This window comes from Pseudophryne corroboree, chromosome 5, assembly GCF_028390025.1.
Source record: "Pseudophryne corroboree isolate aPseCor3 chromosome 5, aPseCor3.hap2, whole genome shotgun sequence".
In the NCBI taxonomy this organism is placed as follows: Eukaryota; Metazoa; Chordata; class Amphibia; order Anura; family Myobatrachidae; genus Pseudophryne; species Pseudophryne corroboree.
In genome coordinates, this window is record NC_086448.1 from 475,612,767 (window position 1) to 475,636,312 (window position 23,546).

The window sequence follows — 23,546 nt, forward strand, 5'->3', positions numbered from 1 at the left end:
TGCTGATAGGAAATTTCAAATCCCTAAAAGGTTGATATCATCTTTTCCCTTTCCTCCTGAGGATAGAAAAAAATGGGAAAATCCACCGATAGTGGATGCATTGGCATCCAGGCTGTCACAGAAAATTGTATTGCCTGTCCCTGGTGCAGCCTCCCTAAAAGACACGGCTGATCGTAGAATTGAGAATACACTCAAATCTTTGTATACAGCTGCTGGGGTGCACAGATACCCACTATAGCATGTGGGTGGATTACTAAGGCCATCACAAAATGGTTGGGTAACCTAATTGAGGGGTTAGGTTCCTTGCAGGATTATTTTACTCCTGCAACATTTACAGGACTCTAAATTTTATGGCAGTGTCAGCAGGCGGAGGCTTATGGCTACGCCAGTGGACTGCCGATGTGGACTCCAGGGAAGTAATGGAAGGTCTACCCTTCACAGGAGAGGCCTTTTTTGAGATGAACTAGACAAATGGATCTCCAAAGCTACTGCAGGTAAGTCCACGTAACTTCCTTCTGAAGCTACCCAAGCCAGGAAGGCTTACTCAGGACCTAATCTAAAGTCCTTTCGGACTGCCAAGTTCAAGTGCAAAAACAGAGGTTCCTCTACAGCCACCAGAGGAGCTAGAGGTAAACCATGAAAACCAGCAACTGCAGGTTCATAGGAACAGAGCTCAAGTTCTGCTTCCTCAAAGCCTTCAGCATGACAGTGGATCCCGATACCTGGAAGACCGGCAGGTGGGATCTCGACTAAAAATTTTCAGTTACATCTTGACAACATTATGCCAGGATCCCTGGGTCATAGATTTTATTTCCCAGTGCTATAGACTGGAGTTTCAGGAGCACCAACCTCGCAGATTCTTCAAATCAGGCTTACCAGTTTCACAGGAAGCAAGTATAACCTTACAGGATGCCATTCAAAAACTGGTACAGACTCTGGTCATTGTTTCAGTTCCACCTCACCTGCAAAACAGGGGATATTATTCCAACCTGTTTGTAGTACCTAAACCAGATGGTTCGGTAAGGCTGATTCTGAACCTCAAGTCGTTGAACCTGTACTTAATAGTGTTCAAATTCAAGATGGAGTCTCTGAGAGCAGTGATCTCAGGTCTGGAGGAGGGGGAATTGTTAGTGTCTCTGGATATCAAGGATGCGTACCTTCACATTCCGATCTGGCTGCTTCATCAGGTTTATCTACAGTTTGCACTGCAGGACTATCACTAACAATTCCAGGCCCTGCCATTTGGTCTCCCAACAGCACTGAGAGTGTTCACCAAGGTGATGGCAGAGATGATGTTTCTACTCTGCAAACAGGGAGTGAACATAATTCCATACCTGGACGATCTTCTGATAAAGGCACAATCCAGGGAGCAGTTGATGGACAGTATTTACCTCTCAACCACACTACTCCTGGATCACAGGTGGATTCTGAACTTACCAAAAACTCACCTTGACACAGAGACTTTCCTTTAAGGGAATGATACTGGACATGGACTCTCAGAGAGTGTCCTTCCTGTGGATAAGGCTATGGAAATCCAGTTTATGGTTCGGGCTGTCCTGAAGCCAACCCAGATCTTGGTGCATCTGTTCATTTGCCTTCTGGGTAAAATGGTGGCCTCTTATGAGGTGCTTCAGTACAGAAGGTTTCATGCGAGGCCCTTCCAGCTAGATCTATTGGACAAATGGTCCGGATCACATCTTCACATGTACCAGAGGATCCAACTGTTTCCAAGAGCCAGGATCTCCCTTCTGTGTGGGCTACAGACTTCTCTCCTGGTTGAGGGTTGGAGGTTCGGGATTCAAAATTGGATTCTGCTAACCACAGACACAAGCCTCAGAGCTTGGAGAGCAGTCACCAGGGGGTGCAGTTTAAAGGAAAATGGTCATGTCAGGAAGTTGTCCTTCCAATAACATCCTAGAACTCAGGGCTATCTACAACACCCTTCTGCAGGCCTCATCCCTACTTCAGAATTAGGCCATTCAAGTCCAGTCGGACAATGTAACGGCGGTAACGTGCATAAACCGACAGGGGGGAACGAAAAGCAGAGCAGCAATGTCAGAGGTGTCAAAAATTCTCCTCTGGGTGGAAAAACATGCCATGGCGTTGTTGGCAGTCTTCATTCCGGGAGTAGATAGCTGGGAAGCAGACTTCCTCAGCCGACATGACCTGCACCCGGGGGAGTGGAGCCTTCACCCGGAAGTGTTCAGGTGCTTGACACGTTGGTGGGGATATCCACAAATCGACATGATGGCCTCTCATCTCAAGAAGAAGTTCAAGCAGTATTGTTCCAGGTTGATAGACCCACAAGCAATTTTGGTAGACACTCTGACAACTCCGTGGGTCTACCAGATGGTGTACATGTTTCCTCCACTTCCTCTGATAACAAGAATTCTAAAAAGAATAAGAAGGGAAAAGGTTCAAGCATACTCCTTGCTCCACATTGGCCAAGAAGGGCCTGGTATGCGGACCTTATGGCGATGCTCCTCTAAGATCCGTGGTCTCTGCCTTTTCGCAAGGATCTTCTGCAACAGGGACCAATCGTCTATCAAGACTTACCGCGGCTACGTTTAACAGCATGGAGGTTGAGCTGCTGATCCTAGCCAGGAGAGGGATTCCTAACAAGGTCATCCCAACTATGATCCAATTTAGGATAGGGATAACGTCTAAACATTACCACCGTATATGGAAGAAGTATGTTTCTTGGTGTGAGAACAGACAATATTCTGTGGTGGAATTTCATCTGGGACGTCTCTTGCTTTTTCTGCAGTCAGGAGTGGATGTGGGCCTATGCCTAGATTCCATTAAAGTCCAGACTTTGGCTATGTCTATTTTTTTATCAGAAACAGTTGATTTCTCTCCCTGAGGTCCAGACGTTCTTGAAAGGAGTTCTACACATCCAACCTCCCTTTGTGCCTCCCACAGCACCTTGGGATCTCAATGTGGTGCTGCAGTTCCTCTAATCAGACTGGTTTGGATTGCTTACGGAGGTTGACGTAAAGTACTTTACATGGAAGACCTTCACACTATTGGCCTTGGCCTCAGCGAGACGTTTATCAGAATTAGGGGCGTTGTCTCACAAAAGTCCCTACTTAATTTTCCATTAAGACAGAGCTGAACTCAGAACTCATCAGCATTTTCTTCCTAAGTTAGTGTTTGCTTTTCATATCAACCAACCAATTGTGGTTATGTCTGTGATGGACACCTCTGCTACTCCAAAGTCTTTGGATTTTGTGAGGGCTTTAAAGGTGTATGTAAGAAGAACAGCTCATCACAGAATATCTGACTCGCTGTTCCTTCTCTATGATTCCAATAAAATTGGGTGTCCTGCTTCAAAGCAGTCTATTTTACACTGGATCAAGCTCACGATACAGCATTCTTATTCCACGGCAGGATTGCCGGTTCCAAAATCCATACAGGCCCACTCTACTAGATCGGCGGATTCATCTTGGGCGGCTGCCCGGGGTGTCTCGGCTTTACAGCTCTGCCGAGCAGCTACTTGCTCAGGTTCAAACATGTTTGCAAAGTTCTACAAGTTTGATACTTTGGCCTCTTAGGATCATCAGTTTTGTCAATCAGTTCTGCGGGAACCACAGCACTCAGCTTTGGTACTTCACCATGGTACTTAATGGATTCCCAGTATCCTCTAGGACATAAGAGAAAATAGGATTTTAATTACCTACCGGTAAATCCTTTTTCTCGTAGTCCGTAGAGGATACTTGGCGCCCGGCCAGTGTTTCGTTTTTCCTGCACAGTTACTTGGTTACGTATTCTGGTTTATTCAGCCATTGCTGTTCATGTTCAAGTTTGGTTAGCATGGCTTTCCTATTGTTCTGTGTGTGCTGGTTCATAATCTCACCACTTTTATAATCTATCCTCTCAAAGTATGTTCGTCTCCTCGGGCACAGTTTCCTAGACTGAGTCTGGTAGGAGGGGCATAGAGGGAGGAGCCAGCACACACTATCAAATTCTTAAAGTGCCCAAGGCTCCTAGTGGACCCGTCTATACCCTATGGTACTAAATGGATTCCCAGTATCCTCTACAGACTACGAGAATAGGATTTACTGGTAGGTAATTAAAATCCTATTTTCTGGCATAGGGCACCAAAATATCTAGTTACGGCTCTGCTAAAAGGCAATAGCCAGCAATGGAATAGTAACAGCCATATGCATCTAGTTAAATGGTATCAGCAGCATTGTAGCCTTCAATTTAAGATCACTGTGGCAGGGACTCGGCAGACAATTACTTGCATACTAAATAAAAACACATTAAAAATCTGGATTTAACATTAGATTAGCATCTTCTTTATCTATGTTATTTAAAAGTGATCTTTCCCCTGAACAATGAAGTAATTTTTTATTTAGAGTGTATTTCATTTTGATAAGACAATAAAAATGATCACAGAAAGGCAGTAAACATGATGATAGATAAATTTGTCAGTCATTTCCAGAATGCTCAATTAACACACAACTTCATGCAGTAGTAATATTTGTAAACCCACGGCTAATGCACTGATGTAAATGAGCTTAGACGATTAAATTAAGGTGCACTGAATTTAGGTTAAACAGTGAATTTAAATTGAAAGAGCAAAGGGAATGAATTGACAGATTGATTAAAGGAGATCAGACATGCAAAATTGCTAAGTGTGCTAAATGCCTGTTATTGCATTATAGTAAGATATCAATTCGACAAATTTCAAATGGTGAGCATTTTTTTGGGACTACTGTACCAATGAGAATTTCAAGCCAAATAACAAATATATAAATACTGTATATAGCACTCACAGTTTTTGAACAGGGAAAGAAAAACACTTTTTCAAAATATTACACAATTATTTTTTTTTCGTTTAATGATCACTGTGCAGATTCAGGCCAACGTAAAAGAAAATTGCAAATATATGTACAGTATGTACAAGAGGTCCTGCATGTTCAGTATGTGATGTGTAATAAAAGGTATGTTGCACACTGCAACCATAGAAAATGTAGACTGCATAAAATACATTAAACAGATGAAGAAAGATATTTTTGCAGTTCATGTTTTCACTATTAAATTCTTTAATTGCAGACTACTTATTTCCAACAATACAGACATACAACGTATCTGGATTAGCGAGATTAATAGAAATAAACACCTACAATTATTTTACTTAACATAAGAATTTTAAGAGCATTTCTATTTTCAATGTCTTTTTCCATTAAATCTATCAAGCCCAAACATACATACAGTGTTTACAACTGAAACATGGTAACAGTGGGCTTTGGTTTATAAGATACATTAATGTCTCTCTCATTTTGTTTGGTGGCTCTGCAATACTCACACTGCCATACAGTTTTGTAAGTGTCAATCATCTTTTCTGTTACCTTACAGTAAATATAGTACAACTGTCTGCTCTGTACAAGAGTCATTTCAATACTGGCTGGCCTTTCCATGTATCAGGTTACTTGTTGATAAAAAATCACAGGGGATGTACAGATTCCTGAGATAACAGTAATAAAATAAAAATACCTGTGCACTTTTAGCTCTTTGCTTCAAAATATTTGAGCCTGCACCACTTAGAGGGGTATCCGGTCTATAGATCTACAATAAATAGGTCTACAGTCAATAGTTCGACCACTAATAGTAGACATGCAGCAGGTGGACAGGGTCATTAGGTAGAAATGACAATGGGCGACACACACATGTGGTTGACACAAGTTTCTTTTATTTATTTTAGCATTTTTTTTCAACTATTTCATACTTTACCATCCACGTGGACTACGATTGGAAATAGTAACAAAACACACCCCCAAAAAAACAAAATGGTGTCTACATTTTGTTGACCATTTCTACGTCGACCTTTTGACCATGTCGACCTTTTGACACTTTTGACCTTTTCTGCTGTCTACCTATTCTGTCAACCTTTTGACCCTGCCGACCTAATGCATGTCTACCATTCGTGGTAGACTATTGAATGTAGACCTTTTTACTGTAGATCTAATAATTCACAGCTACTCAGATGTGCTTCTGTTATACTTGTCATCTAAATATATAACTTTAATTAGTATTCCCAGATCATATTATACCCATTTTACACTGCCCAAAAAAAAAACAGGTAATTGCCCTGCCTACCCAGGATGCGGCTCAGTGGGAACGGCTCCAAGGAGAAAATCCCAGGTCTACTGACCCAAGATTTCTTCCCGGGAATTGAGCAGGGTTTATAGCTGGTAAAACCTGGTAACACTGCAGTGGAAACAGCTCTTACCTGAGTATTTTAACCCAGATAATTGCAAAAGCTGCTGATTGGTCCTTTCAGGGCACTGGCTACTGATGTAAACACTCAGAGACCAGAGGAGATGTGACCATGCTGGGAAAGGCTGTTGAGAGACACAGGCAGAGCTGGGAACTGGGCACAGAGTGGGCCTGGAAGTAGAGCTGTGAGCATTCAGGCCATCATTGCAGAAATGCTGTGGGCAGTCCATGCCCCTCCCTTTTGTTCCATTTCTTGTGATATCATCTTTGTGAGCCTGAATAAAGGCCATTTTTAATGACATCAACAGGTTTTCTGGGCTTACCTGGGTTCAGGGGAAAACAGAGGTGACACAGGAAAAACCTCTGAGTACCTTCAAACCCCTCCTGATAGACCAAATTTTTGTTTTCCTGTACCATAGCTGCCTGACAAGATCTGCAGTTGAAGCAAAGTCCCTCATGGCATTTGATAACACCCCCTCTTTGAAGACCCACAAACAGGGCCTGATCAACCAATAGGCTGATCAGGATGCAGCCTGGAGAACTGGGTCCTTGGTGGTCGCAGCGCCGGCACAATAGATTAATTAGGTTTCTTTTTTTTTCTTTTTTTACCTCTAAGTGTGACAGCAATGCTAATTTCTGCCATCGCCGCTCATCTGCCCTAAGCTGTTATCGGGGCCACCCATGGTTTCGAGGGGGCAGGCCCCATCTGTCACTTACACCCAGGCTAAGCAAATACAATGCTGTTAGCTGCCCTAGAGCCTAATTAAAGGTTGATCGAAAAACTGAAACCTTCATCTAATGGGCAAAACATGTGTAGTGCAGATGGGGCAGATATAACATGTGCAGAGAGAGTTATATTTGGGTGGGGTGTGTTCAAACTGAAATCTAAATTGCAGTGTAAAAACAAAGAAACCAGTATATACCCTGCACAGAAACAATATAACCCACCCAAATCTAACTCTCTCTGCACATGTTACATTTGTCCCACCTGCAGTGCAACATGGTTTCACCCATTAGAGGAAGATTTTGCTATTTTGCTTTTGCAGTCAACCTTGAATTAAGCCCCTAGTGCGATACTTACTCTCAGCTTGGTGTTGTGAGATTATCACATCTCACGAGATCATGCTAAGCACATAGACTGCACCTGCAGCTAACAGCATCGCTTATGCTGTCGGTTGACTGCTGTGAAGGCCTTAAGAAGATACTGAATAAATAAGAGGAGTTCCAGGGGCCCATTTCTAGCCTGGTAGCTACATTATGTGCACATTATGTGCCATAGAAACCATTTACTGTTGAGTTTGACAACTATATTTAATGTGTCATTTTGTATTATTGTCATTAGTCTATGGCCAGTATTTACTAAAAATCTGAGTTTGGCCGATTTGTGTTTTTTTTTCTAAGTCCCAATCCGGGAATTTACTAAGCACCAATCTCGGCAGTGTCTGGTCTATTCGTAATGATTTGAATGACAGCCTTCCGAAATAAGAATGAATAGACCATCGGTCAAACGCGGCTGTTATTTCATAGAATACGGCCATTCACTATTCATTCGTATTTGGGTGTTAGTTTCTGAGTGCTCAAGTGCGGGTCTGTTTTTTTTCGATTTGTTAAAAAAAGCAGCAAAAAAATAGACCTGCTTTTTCCAGTCGAGTTTGGATAACCATGCATGGATCAGTGAGATCTGTGCATGGTTATCTATGAAAAAGGGTCTGTTTAGTGTAAAATCAGAAAAAAAAATTGCGTGGGGTCCCCCCTCCTAAGCATAACCAGCCTCGGGCTCTTTGAGCCGGTCCTGGTTGAAAAAATATGGGGGTAAAAAATGACAGGGGTTCCCCCATATTTAATCAACCAGCACCGGGCTCTGCGCCTGGTCCTGGTTCCAAAAATACGGGGAACAAAAAGCGTAGGGGTCCCCCGTATTTTTTAAACCAGCACCGGGCTCCACTAGCCAGGTACATAATGCCACAGCCGGGGGACACTTTTATCTTGGTCCCTGCGGCCCTGGCATTACATACCCAACTAGTCACCCCTGGCCAGGGTACCCTGGAGTAGTGGGGACCCCTTAAATCAAGGGGTCCCCCCCTCCAGCCACCCAAGTACCAGGGGTGAAGCCCGAGGCTGTCCCCCCATCCAAGGGCGGTGGATGGGGGGCTGATAGCCTTTTTGTTAAAATGTGAATATTGTTTTTAGTAGCAGTACTACAAGTCCCAGCAAGCCTTAGGTGCTTAGGAGGGGGGACCCCTCGCAACTATTCCGAGCATTAAGGTTTTCCATATTGGTCTATTGGCATTATTAAGAGTGCATTTGAAAATCTATGCATTAAACAAATGTCAGTATGCCCTTTTTACTGCCCTTTTACTTGTTAAAATAAACATTAATCTGAAAATTAAACTAGTTATTATGATATCATAGCAGAATATTTTCCATTTTACTTATAAATGGTATTTGAATTAATCATTATTGACGGCTTATTATTTATGCCTTGGATTGTTACACTCAGTATATAGTGAAGAACATTTTCAAAATAGTTCTGCAAAATAATTATCTTGTAGCAGCAAAATTCCACATTTCAATTGAATAATTGAACCTTGAGTGTTCTCAGTCTTATAACAAACAGCAAAATTAATTAACAATTGTCATTCAAGCTCTATTCATTCTGTAATCTACATATATAGAAGTATAGTAAACTGCAGCAGAGGGAAGAATGATTGTATCATTGGAATTTTGCACCACTGGGAAATGGCCTGATATGCCACAAAACTCAATTTGTGCTGCAATTCTGTTTAGCTCTGTTCAGTAACATATTTGGAACCAACAGTGATTCAGTGGGTTCCACCAACAATAACACACGGTCTCTACTTCCATTAGATTTTCTTCCATTAGCAGATGCATCTTGCAAGTAATTCATTACTAGCTCTTATTTACAGCCTGCAGCTTCTGAGTATTGTACTACTGCATTAAAGAAGCATATCAGGATTTAAAAAATATATCTATAGGGGCAGATGTATCAAGGCAATTTTCATGAAAATGTTATGAAAATTGCACTTTTTTGCATGCTTTTCAAGCTAACTTTTTTTATTACAACATATACACTAAACTGGTAATGCATAGATATATGCCAATAAAAATGTTTAAACTGTTTTATCACCACACATTACAGTTTTAATTAGATGACTTTAGTTTTTACTATATTTTGATGGTGAGTTAGGTAGAATTTCATGAAAATGCACAGGCTTAAAACATATTTTCTTACCCAGCGCCCCCCCCCCCCTCCCCCATCCCCCCCTAAATCTCTGAGTTGCAACACTCTCCCAGCAGAGGGAGCATATCTTAGGCAACGGACCAATATAAGCATGTCCCCTGGCAGTGGCATTACCCCCCTGTAAGTGGTGCTGACTTTAAAAATATTGGAAACCCCTATGTCTCCCCCCACACACATTTTTTTAGAACAAGGACCAGCTCAAAGAGCTCATGCTGGTTATACTTGTAAAGGGGCCCTCATGCCCTTTTCCTTTCTGCTTTTTAACCATTCAGTCACATTTACACAGAGAAGAATTGCACAGATCACACTGATCTAAAAAAAATCTTAAATTGATTACCATATATGTTGGAAACTAGTAATGTCCTTATGACATATTAAAGGTGACTGTCAGTGGTGCTCCCCTAAGTCACTATATATGTGACTTCGCAAAGGAGAGGAAGAAAAGAAGACTCTGGTGGGGAGCACTCTATGCAAGAGAGATATGTGTGCTTAAATGCAATAACAGTTTAAAAAAACAAATTTGAATAGGTATACTGTAAAAGAAGTGGAGTCCAAACTGTGGTATGTATGTCTATGAGAGTGACAACCAGTGAAAAACTATAAGCTGAAATTTTTATAATTGTGTTAGCTTAAATGCTAAAATAATGATACTGATACAGAGCAGGCATAGTATCAGTCAGCCGGAGGTAGATAGATAAGAAAGAAGTTAGAGTTGTTTGTCTTCTCTGTTGAACTAGCTGTCTGTCAAGTTCTTTGATAGACTGCACACATATGTGTGTTGATTTCGAGACATGTCTATGTTGATTTAAAAAAAAAAAAAATGACCATCATTTCTCCTACACCTATGACACAAAAGGAAATTGTGCATATAGGCTTTAAATCATTGTTCAGTAAATCAACAAACGGTAATGATGTCCTTTATTAGTTTTTGAACCAAGAAAGCAGTAATATGCAAGTGTAGCAATAATTTGTTAGTTACAGCACCGGGCATTCCCAGGGATCTCCCATCCAAGTACTAACCCAGCCCCACACTGCTTAGCTTCTAAGATCAGACCGGATTGGGCATATCCAGTGGCACATGGCCGTAAATAGTAAAGTTGCTTCTATGTTTGCACAAAAATTAGTTTTATGGTAAGAACTTACCTTTGTTAAAACTCTTTCTGCGAGGTACATAGGGCTTTACAAGAAAAGATATAGGGGTGTAGAGTAGGATCTTGATCCAAAACCAACAGGCTCAAAAGCTTTGACTGTTCCCAGAATGCATAGCGCCGCCTCCTCTATAACCCCGTCTCCCTGCACAGGAGCTCAGTTTTTATTTAACCAACCCAATGCAGTAGCAGGAAAAGAGACTACAACGGTTAGTAGCCACATACACCACACTCTCACGACAGGAATAGTGTCAGCAACTAATGCCATACCAACCCAAAGAAGCTAAGTGCATCAGGGTGGGCACCTTGTGGAGCCCAGTGTACCTCGCAGAAAGAGTTTTAACAAAAGTAAGTTCTTACCATAAAACTCATTTTCTGCTGCGGGGTATACTGGGATCCACAAGGAAAGACATAGGGGATGTCCTCAAGCAGTTCCTTATGGGAGGGGATGCACTGTAGCGGGCACAAGAACCCAGCGCCCAAAGGAAGCATCCTGGGATGCGGCAGTATCGAAGGCATAGAACCTTATGAACGTGTTCACTGAAGACCACGTAGCTGCTTTGCACAATTGTTCAAGGGTCGCACTACGGCGGGCCGCCCGAGAAGGTACAACAGACCGAGTAGAATGGGCCATAATGTGAGCAGGAGCTGATAGACCAGCCCTCACATAAGCATGTGCAATCACCATTCTAATCCATCTGGCCAAAGTTTGCTTGTGAGCAGGCCAGCCCCGTTTGTGAAATATCAAACAGCACAAAGAGAGAATCAGATTTCCTAATAGAAGCAGTTCTCTTCACATAGATACGGAGAGCCCATACCACATCCAAAGACCGCTCTTTGGGAGACAGATCAGGAGAAACAAGTGCCGGAACCACAATCTCCTGGTTAAGGTGGAATGAAGAAACCACCTTAGGTAAATATCCAGGACGAGTCCTAAGAACCGCCCGGTCATGGTGAAATATCAGATATGGGGAAGTACAAGACAAGGCACCCAAATCCGACACTCTTCTAGCTGAAGCAATAGCCAGCAGAAACACCACCTTAAGGGAAAGACACTTAAGATCAGCTGAACCAAGAGGTTCAAACGTACTCTTGTATTGCCTCCAAAACCACCGACAAGTCCCAAGGAGCCACAGGTGGGACATAAGGAGGTTGGATGCACAACACACCCTGAGTAAAGGTATGCACATTAGGTAAGGTTGCAATCTTTCTCTGAAACCACACCGACAAGGCAGATATTTGAACCTTGAGGGAGGCCAGACGCAGGCCTAAGTCCAGGCCACGCTGAAGAAAGGCCAACGACTTGGCTGTACTAAACTTGGAAGTGTCATAATCGTTAGATGCGCACCAAGCAAAGTAAGAATGCCAGACCCTATAGTAAATCCGAGCAGAAGCCGGTTTCCGGGCCCGCAACATAGTTTGAATGACCACCTCAGAAAACCCTTTAGCCCTCAAGACGGAAGCTTCAAGAGCCACTCCATCAAAGACAGCTGGGCTAGGTCCTGGTAGACACAGCGGCCATGAACGAGGAGGTCTGGGCATTGTGGAAGTAGAATTGGATGCTCTGACAATAGGCCCTGCAGGTCTGAGAACCAGTGCCGTCTGGGCCACGCTGGAGCTATGAGAAGCAGAATTCCTCTTTCTTGCTTGAACTTCCAAATTACCCTGGGCAGGAGTGACACCGGAGGGAACACGTATGGCAGCCGAAACCTCCACGGCACCGCCAGCGCATCCACAAATGCTGCTTGAGGATCCCTTGTCCTTGCTCTGAAGACCGGAACCTTGTGATTGTGTTGAGATGCCATCAGATCTACGTCTGGAAGGCCCCACTTTTCCACTGGGAGTTTAAACACTTCTGGATGGAGGCCCCACTCTCCGGCATGTATGTCCTGATGATTGAGAAAGTCCGCTTCCCAATTCAGGACTCCCGGAATGAATATTGCCGATATGGCTGGTAGATGGCATTCCGCCCAATGTAGAATCCGTGAGACTTCCTTCATTGCCAAACGGCTTTGAGTGCCGCCTTGATGATTTATGTAAGCCACTGAGGTGGCGTTTTCCGACTGTACTTGAACAGGACGGTTCTGAATTAAATGCTGGGCCAGATTCAACGCATTGAAGACCGCCCGCAATTCCAGAATGTTGGAATTGTAGAGTGTTTGCCTTTGTCTGGTCAACGGGATGTCTGTCCGGCAAAATCGATGAGGGGGTCGGTTTTTGAAGGCTATGGCGTAACCTCAAGTGACGACTTCCCGTACACAGGCATCTGAAGTGGTTTTCAACCATTCCTGGGTATACCCTAGAAGCCGGCCCCCCACCCTGGGATCCCCCAAGGGGTGGCCCGCCTTGTCATGCGGCAGGCTTATCGATCTTGGAAGCTGGCTGACGGGCAGCCCAGGCTCTTTTGGGCTTCGGCTTACCAGGTTTGAAAGTGCGGGGCTGCTTGTTGTACGCCTGACCTTTTGCTTTACCTAAAGGATGAAAGGGGCGAAATGAAGTACCTATAGCCTTCAACACAGAAGGAGCGGTACTTGGCAGACAGGCAGTTTTGGCAGTAGCCAAGTCAGCCACTATCTAATTTAAGTCCTCTCCAAACAGAATATCTCCCTTCAAAAGGGAGTACCTCCAGGGTTTTTCTAGAGTCCAGATCCACAGACCAGGATCTCAGCTACAATATCCAGCAAGCCAGGACTGATGTAGTAGAGGCCTTGGCTGCTAGGATACCGGCATCAAAAGCCACCTCTTTATATAGTGAGAAGCTGTGACAATATATGACAAGCATTGTCTAGCATGGTCAGAAGAGATTTCAGCTTCTAACTCCAAGGCCCATGCTTCAATAGCCACTGCAGCCCATGTTGCTGCAATAGTGGGCCTTTGTGCAGCACCCGTGAGGGTGTAAATCGCTTTCAGACAACCCTTCACACGTTTATCCGTAGGCTCATTTAGAGACATGACGGTAGTGACAGGTAGAGCTGAGGAAACCACCATCCTAGCCACATGCGAGTCTACTGGAGGAGGCTTTTCCCAATTTTTAGACAGCTCTGGCGTGAGGGGATAGCGAGCCAGCATCTTCTTTTGAGGCACAAACTTCTTTCCCGGGTTTCCCCAGGGTTCCTGACGTATATCCACTAGGTGGTCAGAGTGAGGTAAAACTTGTTTAACCACCTTCTGACGCTTGAACCTATCTGGTTTCTTAGGAGGGGCGGATGGCTCGGGATCATCCATAATCTGTAAAATTAACTTAATAGCCTCCAAAAGATCAGGAACATCCACATGTGAACTACCCTCCCCATCAGCAGTATCTGTGTCAGAATCTGTGGGGTCAGTGTAAGCGCCATCTTCATCAGACGAGTTGTCAGTGACAGCAGTGGATTGTGAGGAGATAAGAGCTCGCTTAGAGGACCCCTTGGTCTTAGGAGAGCGAGGGTCAGAGTTTTTAGTAGTCAAGGACTGGTTCAACTTCTTCAATTGAGCAGATAAATTGGCCGCCCAAGGCGGGTTAGCTGCGGGTACCACATACGGTTGCACCGGCATAGGAGGTCCCATAGGGGGTGTTAGTTTAGTAACTAGCGTATGTAGAAGCAATGGAAAGTAGCCCATGGTGGGTCATTATGTACCCCCGTTGCCACAGTCCCACTGGGGGGCAAGGAGCCCCCAGAACCAGAGCCCACAGATGCTATAGTCTCCTCATAGGGGTCTGTGGCTTCAGCAACACTGGCAGTGTGTTCAGCCCCAGAACTGTTCTTCAGAAGCAGATATGATATAACTTGCAGTATCAGGTAACACAGTACAATTGGCAGCAGCACAATACCTCTTACCCAAACCCCTGCGCAATGTAGTCAGCACAAGCAGAGATACAGGAGAGATATGGTGACTAAAATCACAGAGAAAAATACGTATTAGAGTATATCTTTGTGAAAATCCTATATAATTATAAATCCTGACGCACCAAGCCCCCTCAGGTTATAGAATATAGGGATAGCAAGTTGAGTGAGTGACACGAAATGGAAACCACTCAGCAAGCTAATGCACACACATAGAGTCACATGTAAACAATGCAGAGGTTATTACTAACAATAGCAGCTTCATCTCTCCCCAGCGGTGCTGTACACTCCCGAGCCCTGGTTGCCGGGTAACTACAGCAGGAGGCTCCGGTTTTCTTCTAAATTCAGGCATACACGACGGGGGCTCTATGGGATCGCGTGGCCGTGCTTCGGGAGGTGGTGAGTGGGTCCTGCTCGTGGGACCCGTACTTTATCGCGATCCAGCGCGGTCAGTGGGAGGCGTGCCGCACAACCTGGCGGTGGACACTGTGGCAGTACAGGCGATCCCACTATATCACCAGGGCATGGGTGCAGTTCAGTTTTTCCCTAATGACCCACCATGGGCTACTTTCTCCATGCTTCTACATACTGCACTGGACCAGCTTATATAGCTATGTAGTGAATGGATATAACACTGCACAGTAAGAACTGGATGTATATCACAGGGTACTTGTACCAGATAACCCTGACTAAATGCACTCTTACTTAACTAACACTGTCTAATTGACATGTAGAATACTTAAGTTTCATGTAAAGTCACAGCGCTGACAACCAGGCGGCTTTACACAGGAGGATTTGCGCAAGCAGTCCCAGGAACAGTGTAGCTGAGAGAAATGGCGCCCAAACACTGACAGGGAGTGAGGGAGAGACAGATATGTAGCTCCAGGGCGGGAACATTTGCTGGAAATGGTGCCCTGGGGCTGGGGGAGGGGCTCCAGGTCTAAGCCTTATCCCCCTGCTGGCAAAACTACCGGGTACTGTGGGCAACTAGTAAAATGGTTTTAAGGGATCCCAGAGAGCCCCCGTCGTGTGTGCCTGAATTTAGAAGAAAACCGGAGCCTCCTGCTGTAGTTACAGGGCTCGGGAGCTTACAGCACCGCTGGGGAGAGATGGAGCTGCAGCAGTGAATGTCACTAGACATGTACACACTGCTGCAGCCCTTGAAGTCTTCACTTTTCTTCTCAAAAAGCTCTTCTTAGAGCTGCCCAGATCAGCCCCTCTGTTATGTGCCTGCTATCTGCGGCACCAACTACAAAACTGAGCTCCTGTGCAGGGAAGCGGGATTATAGAGGAGGCGGCGCTATGCATTCTGGGAACAGTCAAAGCTTTTGAGCCTGTTGGTGCCTCGGATCAAGATCCTACTCTACACCCCTATGTCTTTCCTTGTGGAGCCCAGTGTACCCCGCAGCAGAAATGAATGTACAATAATCAAGGTGCAGTCATAAATTGCTATATTATTTAGTGAACAGTGTATAAGTAAGTAATCTCGTGTAGTGGACAATGCATAAGTAAAATTGAGACATTGTACCAAATGTCTCTATAAACATATGATTGCCCAAAATGTTTTCATTGAATGAAAGAATAAATCCAGGTACATCGTAAACAGCAATGTAGGTGTTTGTAAATTAAATAAAGACCAACACTTAACGTTGAAAAAAGGTAGATCTAATACATAGAGGATTTAATAGCTTAACTGGTAAAAAGATTCTCAGGGTGTAACTAATTATGATAGTTTATGGCAGAAAAGACCTGTGTCTGAAAATCCACCGACTTCTGCTTTTCATCTGTCTTGTCATTATGTATAGGACGGAGAATGAGAGAGTAGGGTGCCTCCACCAGGTTAGAAGAAAGATGAGGTGGAGATATCAAGCATGCAAAATGTGTGATCCCAAGCCCTTATACAAAGGCTTTGTGTTTCCCAAATACACCTTCTAATACACTCCTATACTGGTAGGACTAGACAGTTTTATATACAGTAGAGTGTGCTAGTATGCACATATATAAATTATAAGCTTAATGGTCTAGTTCTCAAAAGAATGGAATGTGAAATCAGTACAGAGTGGAATGGTGCAGCACTTGTATTGTGACTTTAATATGATACCCAAGTCCTGCTGTGGTAAGGTGATGTACCGTCTGTCCTGAGTTGGTATATGTTGTTTAGTCCACTGGTAGTACGTCCTTAGGTCTGTCCCAGGCTCTGGTTATGTAATGGCAGTGCATATATTACCAGCCAGTACGGGTCACTGATGGTTTGGGGGCTGGGTGCATGCAGCATTAGGCCTCATCCCATCACTGTGAGATTTGTGGGTCTTCAAAAAGGGGGGTTGAATCTGTACAAGAATTGCTGCAATTTAGCAGCTGCAGCTTTTTTCCTATACAAGTTCTGTTCTGTATACAGTCTCAGTAACACACAAGTGTCACATATAGTATCAAATTAATCTGCACAGTCTTCTCACATGTCCTAGCTGCACTGGATTGTGACTAAGATGCATTTTTGGCAAATAAAGTTGCCCAGCATTAGCATAATTGCACGGGATCTGCCTGCTCACTAACGCCAGGCATCTGGCACTGCATGGCGTATTGGGGCAATATGTATGAGGACACATCTGTACAGTATCACCCATTTACTCTTATTGTAGCTAAACACTGTTTTCATTAGTTACTTCACTTCCCAATGCAGGGGTAGGCAACCTGTGCCACTCAGTGGTGTCACAAGGAGGGAAGGGGGGTACGGCCAAGGGTGCCAGCTACAGCTCAGCAACAGGAGCCGGGTATTGCACTGTAACCTTACATGTAGCAACCTGGTTCTTTTCACCCTGTAGAAACCTGCACTGCAGACACGCCAATCACCCGGGGGCAGCCCACATTTCCGGGACCCCCGTTGTAGTGAAAATGAGAGTCGAAACGCTCATCCATGCCCTCTCCCATAAAAACATGCCCCATCCCACAAAATCACACCCCTTTTGTGGCCATCGCCACACCGGGTGTTTTCTAGGTGAGTAACGCCACTGTAGCTGCTATGGAACTACACATCCCAGCATACCCTGCCACAATTTTGCTGTTAGAGAATGCTAAAACTGTGACGTAGCATGCATACTGTAGAAAGCAAGTGCATTCTGAATGGTCTTTTCCTCTGCTAAAGCCAGGGCCGGCTCCGGGGCTTGTGGCGCCCCGGGCGGCTTTAGGGGGCGTGGCTTTGTACAGGGGGCGTGGTCATTTACGCCCCCTGTACAGCTGAATTGATGTGCGGTGCGCGATGACGTCATCGCGCACCGCACAGTAAAGGACCTCTCCAGGAAGGGAAACTAGACGCGTACGCGTCTAGTTTCCCTTCCCAGCAGTAGCGGCCGGGGGCAGCGGGCAGCGGGCAGCAGGGAGCACACACCAGTAGCGGATCTTGCCCTGGTGCGGCGCCCTCCGGAGGGCGTCCTGCGCCCTCCGGAAGGCGGCGCCCCGGGCAAAAGTACTGCTTGCCCGTGGCAAGATCCGCTACTGGCTAAAGCATTCACGTGTTTTTGCAGGTAATCTTAAATTTTCCAATACTGTAGTTTCCCTCTCCTCACATTTTACAATATTATCTTCTATTTTATTCATTTTTGTTATATACGACAAGGAGATTACAGTGACTAAGGAATAGGAACCTACTGTATTTCATGTGATGAGAGTACCACTTTGAATTCCTTTGTTAAGCACTATTTCACTGTCATATTAAAGGCATAACGGAGCATATTACTATTCTTTTGCTTCACAGTACTTGGAAATGTAATCTCTAGGAGTAGTTAACATTCCTCCATACTTCAATAAAGCTATAGTTCACATACTGTACTAACTTTTTATTTAGGGATATTTGATCCAGTTTAAATGTTTCTTTTATGTAGTTTAAATAATATATTACAGGTTAAGTATCCCATATCCAAATATTCCGAAATATGGGATATTCCGAAATACGGAATTTTTTGAGTGAGACTGAGATAGTGAAACATTTGTTTTCTGAAGGCTCCATGTACACAAACATTGTTTAATACACAAAGTTATTAAAATTTTTGTATTAAATGACCTTTAGGCTGTGTATAAGGGAGGTCATTCCGAGTTGTTCGCTCGCAAGGCGATTTTAGCAGAGTTGCTCACGCTAAGCCGCCGCCTACTGGGAGTGAATCTTAGCATCTTAAAATTGCGAACGAAGTAATCGCAATATTGCGATTACACACATCGTAGCAGTTTCTGAGTAGCTTCAGACTTACTCGGCATCTGCGATCAGTTCAGTGCTTGTCGTTCCTGGTTTGACGTCACAAACACACCCAGCGTTCGCCCAGACACTCCTCCGTTTCTCCGGCCACTCCTGCGTTTTTTCCGGAAACGGTAGCGTTTTTTCCCATACGCCCATAAAACGGCCTGTTTCCGCCCAGTAACACCCATTTCCTGTCAATCACATTACGATCGCCAGACCGATGAAAAAGCCGTGAGTAAAATTACTAAGTGCATAGCAAATTTACTTGGCGCAGTCGCAGTGCGGACATTGCGCATGCGCATTAAGCGGGAAATCGCTGCGATGCGAAGATTTTTACCGAGCGAACAACTCGGAATGAGGGCCAAGGTGTATATGAAACATAAATAAATTGTGTGAATGTACACACACTTTGTTTAATGCACAAAGTTTTTAAAATATTGACTAAAATAACCTTCAAGCTGTGTGTATACGGTGTATAGGAAACATAAATGCATTCTGTGCTTAGACTTAGGTCCTATTGCCATGATATCTCATTATGGTATGCAATTATTCCAAAATATGGAAAAATCCGAAATCCAAAATACAAGATACTCAACCTTTATTATTTTGTTAAAAAAATATTTAATTCACTTAAAATAATTGTTTTGGCAACATACTATGGGCCTAATTCAGCATGCATTGCAATTCAGAGAATTCACAAATTGAATGATTATCAAATGACTGCGCATGTACAGCATTTGCATTACGCACACATGAGGGGTAATAGTGACAGAAATTGCATACAGATTGTAATCACAAAGTAGCTGCTGTCTGACTGAAAGGAAGCCGGTGTTTTCTGGGCTTGTAAAAAAAATGCAGACATGCCCAGGCATTTTTGGGAGGGTCCCTGACATCAGCGAAGACCACTACCAGGCCGTCTCAGATGCAGATTAGTTTCAGCTTCAGACCTACAGATGGAGCCGCACTCATCTAGGGGGTAATTCAGACCCGATCGCTGCTGTGTGTTTTCGCACAATCAGTTCTGAACTGTGCATGTGTATGCACCGCAATGCACAGGCGCGATGGATCGCAGCACCGGGCATTGGTGCCTAGCGACGGGATGGTGCGAAAAAAGTGATTGCACAGGTGATCGCAAGGTGATTGACAGGAAGAGGCCATTTGTGGGTGGCAACTGAACATTTCAGAGGAGTGTCTGGAAAAACGCAGGCGGAATCAGGCGTTTTCAAGGAGGGTTCCTGATGTCAGCTCCAGCCCCGATCAGCAGCAAACAATTGCAGCGGCAGAGTACTGTAAGTCCTGGGCTGAGCAGAGACTGCACAAAATCAGTTTGTGCAGCTCTGCTAAACATGCGATTGCACACTTGCACAGCAAACTCTCCCTCCCCCTGTAGTCGGTGACTAAAAAAACCGCTGCCAAGCGATCAGTTCTGGATTACCCCCTAGTCTGGCTCCATCGCAGACATGCACTCTCGGTGGGACTAGGCGATCCGGCACATAGCCCCGCTATGGGAGTGCACAGAGACGCTCACATTAAAGTGAATGGGGCATGTGTGTGTCACAGACGTGCAAGCACCCCAGATGCTGCGATGGACGTGCCTAGGTGGGCGCGCCCAGGCACAGATGGAGCCACGATTAGTGTGGCTCCATATGTACTTACATTTTCTCAGACGGCAAAGATTCTTTGATGTTCCAGAAATTGCGTATGCATCTAGGAATGAATAGCGATCTGAGATGCATTCGCAAACTTGCATGGGGCGTTTTTCTCTTCCTGTCAGGGCGGCGCCTTTCTACTCGCTGATAACTGCAATTTCTCATAATGACAATCCATGCTGAATTAGGCCCAATGTCAGTATTTCACATAATGATTGCCTATAAATACTGTAGCTAATTTTTCCTCTGTTTCATTCAATCAATATTATTGATATTATTCAGTTATACAAGCTTAGAGAAAGTAAATAAAAATAGATTACATAGCTATGGCAAGTAAAGTTTAACTTTTTATACAGTATCATTTATAGACCTTTGCACAGAATCTTAAAATTATCAATCATTCAGAAAATAAGAACATATTTACTGTATAAGGAACTAAATTGCGAAATAGACAAAGGGTTACACAAATTGCAATATGTTAGGAATCAGATTAAAACCCATCAAGGGATATACAAATGTTATTGTGGATACCCATTATTTTTAATTCCATTTGTGCATCAGTCAAGGTTGATTAAAAAAATGCAGAATAATTTACACCACCTGGAGACTCAATTACAGTATATGGAATTCAAAGAAGGCAACTAGCAAGTTTCAAAAATGTAATATCTGCAGCCTTAAGAAAAGCATATTGCAGCCCCTCTGGCACTCATTCATGGATTTGTTTTTGGGTAACATACATGTAGCTGTGAATGGTTGTGAATCCTGGTTGTGATGTATGCTGTGACTTATCATTCTGAGTTCACCTCTGACTATTCTAATATTCTTAATTTTTATGCTGTGATTGCTTGGTAAACAGCAGCATAGCCTGATCTGCCGATAGAATATTCACATTCTCCCCTTTTTAACTCTAATACATCCAAAAGTATTTTTTTCTGTAATTGACAGTACCCATCAATAGGTTATAATAACCAGGCAATACGATGTGTACAATCTTGATTGATGATCATTTTGTCTTTTTATAAAACACTGAGGGGGTGACACAAAAGTGCCGGCTCCTGAACAATATATATATTTTCCTCGCCTTCCCAAATGTGTAATTATTCCCTAATTCAGAGATGGACACTTTTTTCCAGCAGCTGAATCTTTGTATGTGTCATTCAAGCACCACCCCCACCTCACTTAGAGGCTAGATTATCCTCTCTTCTACCACCTGTTCCCATCTCTTTCTTTGACCCCTTGTCACCTCCACCTACTCCTCCTCCTCTCTCCTCTACCCCTCTCCTTTGTCTTCTTCCACCAATCTGGTACTCTTAACCACATCCCTATTTCTCAGTTTTCAATCTTTTATCTCGCTAGCCATGGTCATGGTACCCCACCACTAAAACCTGTGCCCCCATCCTCTACCAGTCACCTCTACTCACCTTCACCCACATCCCACTATACTTCCTCCTTGTCCACCAACTGAAGTTTCCTCATTCCGAAGCATGCACCATCCCAATTATCTCTTCATCTCCCTGCTTCAAATCAGTCTCACTTCAATGCTGCAGCAATCCAAATAATCTCTTTAACATATTGACTTTCACTCTCTTTCCTTGGAAATATCAGATATGTACTGTATGTTAAAAACTGATCTCCACCAATACCTTTTAAATCTTCTACTACTATAATCTCCAAGTCATCACCGAATCCTGGATTTTCCCATCAGACACCACTTCTCTCACTGTCCTTTCCTCTAGTGGCCTTGTGTTTCCTCATACCACCTCTCTAGGTGTCAGTATGATGGTGGTGTAGAGGTCATTTAATCCCCCTCTTGCTCCTAACAACACATACTCATTAATTTTCTTAGTTTGAGGTTCATAATATTTGCCAATATTCCTATCAATGTCCCAAATGACCCCACTGCCATTAAACTCTTTAGTCTCACATAATCATTTGGCCTTTCTCAATGGATCTCCTTACCCTCCCCTGTGAGTTGACACTCACGTTATATGTTCTTCTCTTACTGTTGTGATATCTCTGACTTTTCAAATTCCCTATTATTTATCTATGACCATTATCTTCATTCTCCTATTGTATTCCTTGCTCACCCTCCACCACAGATTCCCAAAGCTACTATGACCAAGCGTAATTTTGGGGCTGTTGACACTATGTCTTTTCCCCCACAGCTTGGTTCACTTCATTTCCCCACTGCCTCTCTCTTCTTCTCTGGCCAAGCTGTTTCCCTGTACAATGCCTCCCTTACTTCTGCTCTAGACTCTTAATACAAATCACTGAACAGCGCTGAGTCCTGTTGCTTTCAAACAGCAGTATCCCAGAATCTTATTTACACAGAGAGTGTTGCTCCAGTGGTCACCACTCACATTCACAGAACCACACCTCACTCTTGGCATTCCAGATGCACAGATAGCTGCAAAAGTGTTCACAAGCTGCCTGGGGACAGTAGACGAAATTGCACTCCAATGCAGACTTCCTCTATTTCTAATTTTTGCTTTCACATACAGTGCTAGCAATTTGCTCTCTAAACAGTCTTATTTCAAGACCCTTTTCTCCTCACAGTCCTTAAACCCCCATTGTCTGTTTTGGCAATAATGACAATAGTATTATAAGATGAGAGCGCAAATTGATATCACATAAAAAATATATTATTTAATATCAAATACTTAACATTTAACATTAAATAGTATATGAACATTTCCATTAAAAAAATCCATTAGTATACTGTTCCAATCAAATTATCCAACTAGTTCAGCAAATTAGCTGTATGTCAATCCTACATAAATCAATATAATGAAAATATATGTAGCCTTGGTTTGCATTTGTTGTTTTATAAGGTGCTTATCCAGTGGATAATTCTTACTGAAATTATTAACAGCTGTATAGAATGGCACTTGCAATTTGGACTGTCAGTGTCATGCTCAACCTCAAGTTTTATGATTAACATTCAGAATAGTTCACAATCGTCTCGTGACTCACTATTGAAGATCAGTGCATCAGCCAAAATCTGGCACTGTTCATGACACAGGGCACTTGGCAAAGCATGTGAGCTGCTGGAAGGTGTCTTATCCCAGCCAGGGTTTGGCATTGATTCTTCGATGTCAGTTGTGCACTGGTGGATGAGGGTGAAAGTGGAAGTTGGCTTGAGTATTAAATGTCCTGGCAAGCTTGAAGTCGCAACATCTTTCAGGGAATGAGAGCACCTACTAATGTTCC

At 43.7% G+C, this 23,546-nt stretch overlaps 1 protein-coding gene and 1 pseudogene across 1 annotated transcript in view; both read right to left on the reverse strand.

Annotated features, from left to right (window-relative positions):
- Nucleotides 1-23,546, reverse strand: part of CDH12 (cadherin 12) — a 1,390,824-nt gene that overhangs the window by 841,658 nt on the left and 525,620 nt on the right. The window lies entirely within an intron of this gene.
- On the reverse strand, nt 10,460-10,577 carry LOC134930620 (5S ribosomal RNA; annotated as a pseudogene).